General features: G+C 45.1%; 1 protein-coding gene across 2 annotated transcripts in view; it reads right to left on the bottom strand.

Annotated features, from left to right (window-relative positions):
* The window catches only part of DYNC2H1 (dynein cytoplasmic 2 heavy chain 1), a 1763151-nt gene that overhangs the window by 923450 nt on the left and 826608 nt on the right, over window positions 1–13093 (bottom strand). The gene's annotated exons all lie outside the window — the stretch shown is intronic.

Raw genomic sequence — 13093 nt, 5'->3', positions numbered from 1 at the left:
TATCAGAGTATCTACAAACCATATAAATTGCATTACAGTCTAAGCAGTATTGTTTTGTAAATGTATTAAAACAAGCCTGAGAGGTCACCTTATCCTTTTCCAGACGTCCCCCCCTCTCTAGTTGAATGAATGAGCCAATATATTATTACAGCAGTGAACTGATTACAGACTCCTCAATGTGTCACTGTCCATACTAACGTAATGGAACAGCTTGTAGCACAAAATCCTCATTTTGGCTTTTTATAAATTGTCATTTTATACTCAAATAAACACAGTTGCAGTATTTATTGGATTTCCTTCTCTGAAATAGGAAACTCACTTAACCAGAGGGTATACATAGTATGAGGTTGCTTTAAATCTAAATAAAAACACACATAACAACTGGTGTACTTTGTACAATGTCATTGCACACAATAATGTAAAATGTTCAAGATATATCTACCGCCTTACTTACACACGTTGAAATATGTCAGAACATACAAGAGGACGCCATAAATGGCTGCATCTTGTTTGTACATATGTCTGCGCTTGGCTTACATCCTTGACCATAAATTAGACCCTTGCTTCAGTAGATTAAAACAATTCTCCGTGTCATACACATGATCCAATTTGTTTTTCATTATTTATTATCAGTGTTTCCGGAGATGGGTTAATTTACACAGAATCTGCTTGTCCTTCCATATTCAGACACACAGTGTCTTCCATTATTTATTATCGCACCGCCTTGAATGGATATTTTAGTATATTGCTGCTCTTACAAAGTCCTAACTGAAATAATTATATCTGTCAACCCTGGTGTCAGGATATATTTATTTTTCTCGCGGCAACATCTTGAATAGGATATTATTTTTAACGAGATTACTAGAGCTTTCTTTATTATCACACCGGTTAGTCATATATGAACTGGCTCAGAATTTTTGATAATTAGTTCTTTTGGGTGGATGGTCCATCTAACTGTGGATTTCTCTTCTTGTAATTCCTCACCTTGTGACTCTCCCTAGGGGAAAGACTGGATCCAGAAACTCTTACAACAGCTCCAGCTGGCTGGCTGGTGGTGCCTTCAGCCCTGTCATGAATTCGTCTCACCTCTGGATATGACGACAAGCAGTCGCTGAATACTCAAACCACAGGTTCTTACTGCCTCTCCTTCTCCCCATTCTGTGCACAGGACTTTCAGAAGATAATAAGGTTCCAAGTTAGATTAACACACTGCCAGTGTATCTCAATCTGTCAGTAACGTGCCACGTTTCAGAGCGAGGAAAAGATCGATGAATAAACAGATGTCCGCGTGAATAGATGTTGCCTATATCAATTGCACACTAGAGTATTATTCATTGATCAGTTCCGCTGAGACAAGGAGCACGACTGATCAAATTAAATGAACTGGCAGTGTATGAATCTAACTTGGGACCTTACTCATTTCCGAAAGTCTACTGCACAGTCAGAATGTGGAGCGGGGGAACTGGAAAAATCTGCACTTAGAGTATTCAGCAGAAAGATCAAGAACACATCTAAGTTTCTAATTTTCTGATGAATACTTTTAACTGCAGATTCTTTATCTTGTGAATCAATACCAAAGCAATGCCCACTACAAAAAGGAGGGTGTGAAGAGTGGACTTTACAAGTCCTTTGGGCAGAGCAAGGAAAAGATCATCTTTGAGGACCTGTGAATCAATGTTGTAAGCCTGGTAACCACATGGACAGAAGCCCAAGCAGCCACTTATCAGTTGTCCAAAACAAGTACACCCTGTTCCAAGGCCATAGTCACCATGGTGGATTGAGCCCTAAGGCCCTCAGAAAGATTATCCTTGGCCAAGTAATAACCTGGTTTTATGCAAAGGATAATACATAAGGTCTGTTTCTAAACCGTCTCTCTTTTCTTTGTCTGGCAAATGCAGTAAAATCAATGTAGAAACCTGTAACAATGTAGAAACTAAAGGCCCACCACAGGACCAATTAGTGTAATCTCTCCTTCTCCTTAGAGGGATGTGGTACAGAGAAGAACATGAGAATCATAGGAGACACCAGTTTTGAAAGAAAGGATGAAAAGGTCCTATGCACCAGCTTATCAGGAAAAAAGGCAATATATGGAAGCTGAACAGACAATGCCTTCAATCCACTGACGTAACACTAAGAAGTGATTGCAATGATGAACAAAGGCTTCAAAGTCAACAAACAGAGGGGAAAATTGAGAAGAGGCAGGAAAGAAGCACACAGATATCATAAGGACCAAATTAAGATTCCACTATTGCATCATCAAGAAAGCCGAGGTAAATGTGTGAGTCCATTAAAAAACGCATCACAGTGGGTGATTTGAATAACAAGGCCTGATCAGGAAAACAAAAAAAGACCAATAAGGTAGACAAGTAACTTTAACTGTGCCCACAGCAAAGCACTGGCAGCTAAAGAATAAAATATTTAGAGGGACATCAGAGAGTCTTGCCTGTAAAGAGTCTGCCTGCTTCTCCTCACAAGCCAAGCAACCCGAATAAATTAGCTCCTGGCAAGAATGTGGAATTGGAGGTAAAAAGTCAACAACTCGGGAGTCCAAATCCTGTCTGGGCTAACAGGATCAACTATGCTCGATCCAGTCTGACTTTCTTCAGGACCCATGGAATCAGTGTCAGAAGCTCATTTCCAAAAGACTGAGAAGGGGGAATCTTTACAGCGGAGAATGTCAAACATTGAATGTTTTTGCAGGTGGCAAAAAGGTCTGTGAAGAGTGTTCCCCACTGACCAAAAATAACATGTTGCACTTCTGGGTGAAGACCCCACTCGTGATCAGAAAGAATATACCAACTGAGTTCACCTGCCTTGATACTGAGCAATCCCTTCAAGTGACTGAGTCCCAATTACACCCTGCTTGTTGCAGAACCACATGGTGTGCGCGTTGATGGGAAATCATAAGGCCAATAGGAAAGGCAGTATAGTCTGGAGGATATTTGAAATTTGCTAAAGTGAGCCCACATTCAACTGCCAGATGCTGAAGTACAGAATTTATGGATCATCGACTTCGGAAGATTGGCTGTGACCTCTGATATGATCTTAGTAAAGACCGAGAGGCTGAAGGTCAGACCCCTCCACCCCCAACAAGGTGTAGACACTTCCTGTAGCATCAGTACACGAAACAATGTCTCTTAGTGGTCAAGGGACATCCTACAGTCATTGGGGTCCAAAGCCAAATGCACCTGAGCAAGTGTAATCATTTTGAATGTCGCCTTTTGAAGGAATAAGTTCAATATTCTGAGGTCAAAAATTGGTGTCAGCCTCACCCACATCCTTCATTGGAACCAAGAAGTAACTTGAATACTCATTCATCTCTCTGCTTGGGGTAGGAGTTTAATCACTGGTTTTACCGCTAACAATAGCCGCCTAATTTCTTCACCATTTACTGGTGAAAAACTATCCAGTTTTTGTCCTAAGGATGACTGCGTAACGTTTTCTGAAGAGACTGCCTGGCTATTCAATCTCTCCTGACTAGAGAAGGCTTTAAAAATCGTCTCCACCTTACCTAGAAAGAATATGGCAAGATCTTAACATAATTCAGAACTTGCGGGAATGGCTGCGGGAACCGGGTCAGCCAAAGCAGTCACTGTTGTAAACAGTTCCTTCGCATAGTTCTTAGCAGAGTTATGCGATTGGTATAGTACTCTTGTTTTGCCTTCCCCACCGTTTTTTTATATGTTAGGAGACTTTGTTTAAGAAGCATTCTGTCACTTTCCCTGTATTCCTTCCGCCAAACCCTTTCCAGTTTTTTACATTCCAACTTGTGATTTCTTATTTCCTCCGAAAACCACGGCGCTGAGGGCTGGGCTCTGGCCAGGAGGCGTAGTTTGGGTGGGGCGAGGATATTGCAGGCTTTATCAATCCAACTAGTATGGGCGAGCGCCGCCGCCTCCACCTCTATTGGAGGGGGCTCCTTTGAGGAGAGCAAATGATCTTCCAATGCTCTACCCTCAATTTTATTCCAGGCCCTGCATAAACTGGCTACTTTAGGCGGGCATCCTCCCCTTGGGATTTAGGCACAGAGATGGCAAATAGCAGCGCCCTGTGATCGGTCCAGGTGAGCGGTATAGATTTAGTAAAGACCAGAGTGGGGTGGTTTGAAAAAATCCCATCTAGGGTATGGCCAGCCTTATGCGTAGGACCCCTAACCAGTTGGTTAAGCTCGGCGCCTCCATCAAGTCAATAAGTGCGTTGGTGTCCGCGTCCATGGGGTTTTCTAAATGGAAATTGAAATCTCCCAAGACAGTAAAGTCCTTAGAGCAGAGTCCCTCCTCCAGTATACTTCCCTCAGAGCTCAAAAAGATATTTTTAGAACCAGGGGGTCTATAGACTAAACAACCGTTAAATGAATGATGATTGCCTAAGGTAAAATTAAAAGCTACCGCTTCACAGCCGTACACAGCTAACGGGTGAAAGAGGGCGTTAAGGTAGTTATAATAAATAACTGCCAGACCCCCACCTTTCCTCAGTGGCCGGTCTCTCGTAAAACTAAGGTAACCAGTGGGAGTGGCATTAACTAAGTACGGGCCCGAAGCAGCGTCCGTCCATGATTCGGTCACAAAAGCGATTTTGATATTTTCTTCCAGTATTAACAACACGCACTCCAGGCTGTGCTTTACCAGCGACCTAGCATTCAACAGGAGGCACTCAAAGTTACATCCCACTGCTTTATAGTTTCCTCGATATACTCTGGATAAGGCCTTAATGGGGGGACATTAGTACGGCTGGGATCGCACTCATGCAGCCTGAACAGGCACATGGGCTTGATGATTGGTCCTTATTCAGATTTAGGACTAAGCAGCTGGGTTTTCTCCCTGGTCCCATCAGGTTTAGCAGTGTTTCTGCGCTATATGTCACCCTATGTAGATCCCCCCTGATGTAACCGGCAGGGTTCGTGGCCATAGGTCCGGGCAGGGCGCAGACGGTCTTGCCTTTGGCGCGCCGCCGGCGCGCCGCCGGCGCATCCGCTGCGCGGTCGCGTCATCGCGACCTTTATGCCACAGGGGAGGAGAAAGACTAGACTGCTCGGCCTTAGCCCACCACAAGATGGCGGCCGTCCAGGTGAGCGTCCGGTCGCAGTTCCCCCCTCCCTGTCTCCGACCTAGTACCAGGCTAAGGGCACAGGAGCTCGTAGATCAGCCTGCCCCTCCCGCCAGAAAATCGGTAATATTTAAAATTCGGGGTAAGTTGATAAAGATACCTCCGTTACATGGGAGCAGCGCACCGGACCCAGTAAAAAACACAGTAACACACAGTAAAAGCTAAAACAGAGTAAAATCCGTGTATCCTCCCTAGCTCCCGACTCACGCCCCAGTAAATGGTGAAGAAATTAGGCGGCTATTGTCAGCGGTAAAATCAGGTGCTCCGTCAGACCCTTGCCCGGTGGCTGTGATACAAATGGCCCCAGATCCGATAGTTTCATCGCTGGTGACCGTTTTTAACAAAATGCTTGCGACAGGAGGTTTCCCAGCGTGTTGGAAACATGCCTCTCTTTTGCCCCTACTAAAAAAGCCTAACCTGGATATCAGGGACCCAAATAACTATCGCCCAATAGCAAGGCTCCCTCTACCAGCTAAATTAATAGAAAAGGCGCTGAACACTCAACTAAGCTCCTTCCTGGCTGCCACTCAATCTCTGGACCCCTCTCAACATGGTTTTAGACCTTACCATAGCACGGAATCCACCCTCATTAAAACAACTGAGGAGATCAGAGCGGTGACCGATGCGGGAGGGAGGGCTGCCCTGGTGCTGCTCGACCTATCCGCGGCCTTTGATACGGTCCACCATGGGATCCTACTTGACCGTCTGAAGTCCTGCGGAGTACAAGGGAAAGCGCTTGACATACTTAAAGCCTTCCTGTCCGGCAGAGTCCAGAGTGTGGCCTTAAGAGAATATGAGTCAAAACCCTTCATCCTGCCCTGCGGAGTTCCTCAGGGCTCGTCTTTGAGCCCTACGTTATTTAACGTTTACGTTAGCTCTTTGGCTCCAGTAATCCGGGCACATGGTTTTGATCTTACATCATATGCTGACGACACTCAGATTGTGGTGTCTGTACTACCAGGGATGGAAGAAGATGTAGCAAGGAATTTCCAGGATTCTATGCTGGCGGTTGGAAACTGGGTGGCAGTTAACTGCCTTAAATTAAACTCGGCTAAAACCGAAGTTATAGTGTTTGGTTCAAACACTAACTTCTGGAGCCCAAGCTGGTGGCCAGACCAGATGGGCAAGGCCCCCACCCCAGTAGCGAAGGTGAAAAACCTGGGGGTGTTAATCGACGATCAACTCACCTTTCGTCCCCAGGTCAATGCACTATCTTCCTCGGTGGCCTACCTGCTCAAATCCATCCGTAAGATCCTTCCATTCATTCCTGGCAGCGATAGAAAAACAGTGGTCACAACGCTGGTTATGGCAAAGTTGGACTATTGCAATAGTCTATTTCTGGGTGCCCAACAGGGGGTACTCAATAAATTGCAGGTACTACAAAATGCGGCTGCTAGGCTCATTTTGGGGATCCCAAAATGTGTCCCCGTGTCCCAGGAGCTGGGTAAGCTTCATTGGCTTCCAATGCGAAAGAGAATTCTTTTTAAAGCATTAAGCCTAGTATTCAAGTCCTTACAAGGCAAGGGACCCCTATTCTTTCGGCGGTACTTTCATTGGTACCGTCCGACTAGAAATCTTAGATCAGCTAACATGGGGTTGATCATGGTGCCTCGTATCAGGAGAGCGCGCTGGGGAGGCAGAAGCTTTGTGCTGGGCGCAGCCAAAGCTTGGAATACCTTGCCTCACGCCCTCAGAAAAATGACGGACCTCATGGCCTTTAGAAGAGCTTTAAAGACATGGCTGTTTACTATCTGATTTCCTAACCTGCCTCTATCTCAGGAGTAACACTTAGCGCCAGGACACCTACGGGTAACAGAGCGCTGTACAAATGCCAAAAATAAATAAATAAATAAATAAATAAATCACTCGCTTGGCGAGCAACATCGTCTGTTCTGTGGAAAAATGGTGTCCTGATCTGCTGATGTCTGTGTAAAAACTGGAGGAATATAAGGAGGGCAAATTCAATTTTGTCTCTGGTGAAGTGTCCATGCCAGTGGCATTTAGAAAATTAATATACAAGTCGGCATTAATATAACGAAGAGGGAGTAAGTGGTCAACCTCATCATCATCCGCAAGCCTAAGAATCTGGAGAAAAAAGGGCCTCCATGCTCCTGAAGAACAAGATATGTACTTAAGGTAAAGCTCTTTGAGGTGAACACTCTATTTAACTGCAGATTCCTCAACTTGTAAATTACCACAGGTGCCAGAATGGATCTGGAAGGTTGTGCCATGAGACTCTGTTTCAATGCCGTTCCACTCTAGAAGGGATTAACAGAGTCACTTAATGCGCCACTCATTCATGCAGAGATCACCTTCTTTCATGAAGTCATCTGTTGTGGGGTTCAATCCGGCCCGTGCACACAAGCATCCATTTTGAGCAACACGTTTAAAATTGGCATCTTTTTAGACAGCGACTGTTGACATGCTTTTACACGTACATGACAATGTATTCCAAAAGTGTTCGGCTTGCAACGCACATTTCTTCATAAGCATTTCATCAGGTAACTGTAAGTTCTGTTCAAGGGTAAAAGTACACAGAGGACACTGCCCTACAGTCTGTTTGTCCGTTAGCACACAGCTCTGAGTCGGAAAGACAAATAATAACATGCGCAACAGAAATCAGGCAGGGTGCGAATGGAACCGGTTTTCAGTATATTACCAGCTTCGGAACTTTGGTTCAGTAGAGGAGCACTTCCATGGATTATCCTGGACGTTCACCTATGATTCATTACAGCTTTGCTGACTCTCATCACTATCCTGAAAAGGACAGAGGCCTTTCCTACACCAGACCGACTTCCAGATACATCACACACAGGTAAATGGGGTGTTAGGCTTTCGAAGTGATCTGGCAGGCCACATTTAACCTATGCTCTTTCTAGAATAGGTAGTTGAGGTAGGAGTATCATTATGATAGTTTGTAGGAAGCTCGCTCTGTATATATTATACCAGAGTAAGGTATAGGGTGCACAGAGCCCAGTGGATCGCCAGTGGCTTACAGAGGCTTAAGTAGATAATACTAAAAGCTCTAGTTGTAGTAGTGTGGACGAGGAGGTAGGCTTATCAGAAGGTAGTCTTAAGCATTCATTGTACACACTCAGGCAAGAAATGATAGCACACATTCAAAGACTGATTTCAGACAAATTGTTTTGTATGAAAAGTTATTATTTTGTTCTTTTAATTCTAGAACCAAGAAATACTCAGTTGCCGGTAAGTAACAATTTTAAAAGCAGTAATACTTTCAAAAATGCAGAATGAATTGTTTTGCAAGGTAGAGGAAATGCTTTACAGTAATTGAAAACTTTTGTAGAATGGATTTAAAACATTATTAATAAACCTTGTGTGTGCAAAGGGTAAGACACAATGCAATCCTATGGGAACACTCGATTTACAATCCAGTCTTTGGTGGTTTTGGCCAACACTGGGCAAGATTCAGTTACAGGTAGCTATTGCACCACCAGCGGCACTGGGGCGGCCGGGTGCAGAGGTCACTGTGCTCAATGTAAATCAATGGAGACTGGGGCACCTCGAAGAGGCATGGTTTTCAGGTAAGTATACGCTATTTCAGGGAACAGACCTGGGGTTTAAGATCAGCCAAAGCTGCACCACCAGTGGCACATGGGAGGTGGGTGCAGGGTGAAAACACAGCATCTGGCACCTAATGAGTTTCAATGGGGAATCTCGGTCACACAAAGAGGCTGCAGGCTCAGACCAGGAGGCTGGCTGAAGGTGAACACTAGCTGGGCAGGTAAGTTTGAGGGCTGGGGAGGTCGAGGCACCATTGGTTGAGCTCCCCAAGTCCGGAGGGCTGAGGATGCAGGGGTACCTTCAGGTGTCGAATCTTCTTGGTTGGAGCTGGTTGCTGTCAGGGGGACCATTCGTGTAGAGGCTCCAGGTGACTTCGTGGGGTCCAGGAGAGGTCAGCCACCAATGGAGAAGAGGTCAGGATCACCAAGGAGACTTCACTGGACAGGTGAGCCACTCGAACTCGGGTCGTAGGCGTTGGGTGCAAAGTGGGCAGGGGTCGCGGTATCTGCCTGGATCCGGAATCCTTGGTGTTGGAGTTTGCTGGACAGGGCTGCTGTCCTCTGGAGATCTGGTCTTTATTGAAGAGTGGCAGTCTTTATGGGGTTCTTGTCATTGGCCATGGGACAGGCATCGGCTTCTTCGCAGGCTTGCAAAGCAAGAGACAGGCCGGTAGGGCTGTGGTCAAGGCAGTAGGTGTCTTCTTGCTTTGCTGCACAGTGTCTTCTTTGTCTGCCTTCTTAGGTTGCAGGAATCTGAGGATCAAGGTTTGGGTGCAACTAAATACTGAATGTAGGGGCGTTACAGGGACTGGCAGATGGTAGCCAATTTGCTACCTGCCTTTAGGGTGACTATACCCTTAGAATGTCTCCTCCCTTTGGAGAGGGGGCATCTCCCTAACCTGATTGTGCCGAATCCTTCCATTCAAGATGGAGGATTTCCTAAGGAGGGGGTCAACTCGGTCCAGGGCACCCTAGGGGTGGTCCTGGCAGAGAGGGGCACACCTCTCCTGACTACTAATTTCCCCGCCGACCTTGCCACCTAAAGTGGGGCCTGGTCATGGGGCTAGCATCTGACAACAAAAAGGTTCCAGAGGGTCTACACAAGAAGATGTGAGCCTGCGGTAGCCAGAAAACTAGTCAAAACAAAAGGCCCTGGACTGACTTACACAAAAATTCACTGTGACAACTCAATGGATGGTCAAAAGTACCCATCAGTCACCATTCAAGACCGCCCTTCATCATTTGGGATTTTTTGAGACCATCTATGCAAGTTGGTGATGCTCAAAACAGAGAGAGACTAGATGGTAAATAGTTCTCCCCTGTCGAGTGAAAATAGTATGGTGTACCACTATCTGTAACTGGTAAGTAGTGGAGGAGCGGAGTGACTGAGGGGGTGCAGTGCAAGAAAACGTGAAAAAATATATATTAGAAAAAAGTGTCTAAAATTGGATAAGGGAGCATAGAGCAAACTTTATTCAGATGATGCTCTCTTTACCAAATCTAAAACCCATTATTATGTAGAGACAGTTTGAAAAATGCGCTGTCTGTAGGTGGAACTAGGTCAACATGTTTCAGCAATTCATCGACATAGTGGTCGTTGCTTTCTTCAGGACCTCATAATAATGAATTGCTACTGCAAATCAAAATAATAAGTGAAATTTATAGACGGACAAGTACATTAAATCACCTGCAGTCTCTAGGTGAAGAGTCTTGTCCTAACTCGCAGCTCATGTCGTTCACTGCAAGGTCAGAACAAACAAGGGTCAAGCATCAGACTACTTAAATGCCCCCCATAGCTCACAAAAGACCTAGGTACACACAGTATAACCCTTAGATCAAGTCAAATATAATGACTACAGTATTCCCAAACAGTGGTGTGGTTACATGATCAATATCAGGATATCGGGTCCGATTCACAGAATGAACTTAAGACTCAATCCTAAACTTACTACTATTTTGGTATTAACAGAATGCACTTACTACTTTTGGTATTCACAGAATGAACTTACTACTTTTGGTATTCACAGAAGTTAGGATTTTGTCTTAAGTTTGTCTTAAGACAAACTTAAGACAAACTTAAGACAGACTTAAGACAGACTTAAGACAAAATCCTAACTTCTGTGAATACCAAAAGTAGTAAGTTCATTCTGTGAATGCCAAAAGTAGTAAGTGCATTCTGTGAATACCAAAATAGTAGTAAGTTTTGGATTGAGTCTTAAGTTCATTCTGTGAATCGGGCCCATACACTTTATATGCCTAATAGAAAAAGGTCACATCTTACCATAGTCTGCAAGACGTGAAGACCTCACCCCACCTGGCAGTGGCTCAGGGATAGAGTGAAGCACCGCTCTATGAAACATGTAAACAGAGAAAACATGTTTGCCATAGTGTGCAATTAAACCTTCATCACAGCCTTCCAAAACCCAACCATGAAAGGGACGAAGTGAAATAAAATGGTGTTCAAAGAACCCACTAATGGGGCTAGCATCTACACTATCTGGATAGGCCCTGGCTGGCATATGAAAGACAGGAAGCCTTTGAGGCTCACCACTCTGAATGCTGTTACTGCTTGGGGGAAGGTGTGAAGCACCTCCACCCCAAGCAGCCTTTGTCCCTGACCCAAGAGAGCAGATTGGCTCCCACCTCAGGGGGTCAGAAACATGTACGTGTGTGGCAGGCTGGTGCAGACCAGTCAACTGGACACAAGGCAGTTGGTTGATTTTCAGGGGGCATCTCTAAAATGCCATCTGAGCACATTTTGTAATATATCCAACACTGGCATCAGTGTAGGTTTGTTATGTTGAGGAGTTTGATACCAAACTCCTTCGCATTCAATAAAGCCATCGTGGAGCTGTGGAGTACATAATGACAAACCCCCAGCCCTTGTACCCGATATGGCTCCACTGCACTTACAATATCTGTGAATGGCACAGACACTGTAGGGGCACATTGCTCATGCAGCTGCGCCCTCACCTCTGGTACAGTGCACCCTGCCTTAGGGCTCGGAGGCCTGCTATAAGGGTCATTTATCTATGCCACATGCAGTGGTTGGTGGGCATGGCACACAGAGATGTGTGCCATGTCGACTCTTAAGTTTTGTCTGCACCAGAACACACAGTCTGCAATGGAAGTGTGTGTGTGTTTGGTGAGGGGTCTCTGAGGGTGGCACAATACTTTCTGCAGCAGTTAGAGACCCTCTCTGGTCACAAGGCCCTTGGTACCACTGGTACATTTTACAAGGGACTTATACGTGAGCTAGAGGTGTGACAATTGTGGAAACAAGGTACAGTTTAGGGAAAGAACACAGGCCATGGGAACCTGATTAGCAGGGACCTAGGGCACACTCAGTCAAAGAGAATCAGAAATCTGGCAAAAAGTAGAGGGTTACTGAAACAGAAACCCACGTTGCTGCACATATATTCGTATAATTCATATAATCACGGCAATTACTATACTGGTTGCATTATTTATCTTCCTCGCCATTCTTGTAATGCCGGTAACAATGCTTTGTTTCCTCCTTCTAATAATTGCAGCTCACATATTTTACACAAGAATCCAATTTCTTCAACAAATGTTTGAAATGCTAACTTGTGTCTCACTTTGGACATGCCTAAGGTAATAACAAAAGGCTAGATCTGTTTCCTCAACTTACTACAGTGAATTAAAGTGGTTATGTTCTGAGGTTGCAGACACCATTGGTACCCTGTCAGGGTTAGGGGTTCAGATGGGGCATTGTGAGCTATCCAGGAACTGAGCCAACATATTCTGATTATATGAGTGGACTCAGTGCCCATATATTGACGCATGTGTCCAAATGCACAGTCCTACTTAATTAGTAGGAACTGTGCAACACATCCACGCCCTCACACACCAAGCTCATCGGGTAATTGAACAAACCAGTGTGAAGATTCCTACATTGGGATCTTTTTTGATGGAAGAGACCATACCAGAGAACGAAGAGGTGGGAGAATGGTGAGGAATCTGTGTTTAGACAGAGTAGCCACCAGAAAGAGCATTACCAAAGGTAAATAACTTGTTCTTCTGATGGATAATACTAAATGCAGATCATTCACCTTGTGTAAGGATACCAAAGCAGTACCTCTCAAGGTGGTGGGTCTTTGGAATGGCTCAGATTAAAAAGTCCTGCACAATGGAGCAGGAAAATGCCCATCTCAACAGACCTGACTGTTGAGGCAGTAGTGCTTTGTGAACATGCACACCGATGCCCATGTAACTGCCTGACAGATATCCAGAACAGGTAGTCTGCTTGCCGATTCAGTGGTAGCAGCCTTGGTCACTGTGGAGTGAGCTCTGAGGTGGAATTCGGTGTCTCCCCATTGTCAGAAGATGGCTTATGCCACCTCTGGGTGTAAATGCCTAATGTGATATGCTAGGCAATGCCAGCTAGGTTTTTCCGCCCTGGTGCTTACAGGTCTTGTGTACCACCAGGGAAATACACAGAT

The sequence above is a fragment of the Lissotriton helveticus genome, chromosome 8, assembly GCF_964261635.1.
Source record: "Lissotriton helveticus chromosome 8, aLisHel1.1, whole genome shotgun sequence".
NCBI lineage: Eukaryota > Metazoa > Chordata > Amphibia > Caudata > Salamandridae > Lissotriton > Lissotriton helveticus.
This window is presented reverse-complemented; position numbering and strand designations above follow the sequence as displayed.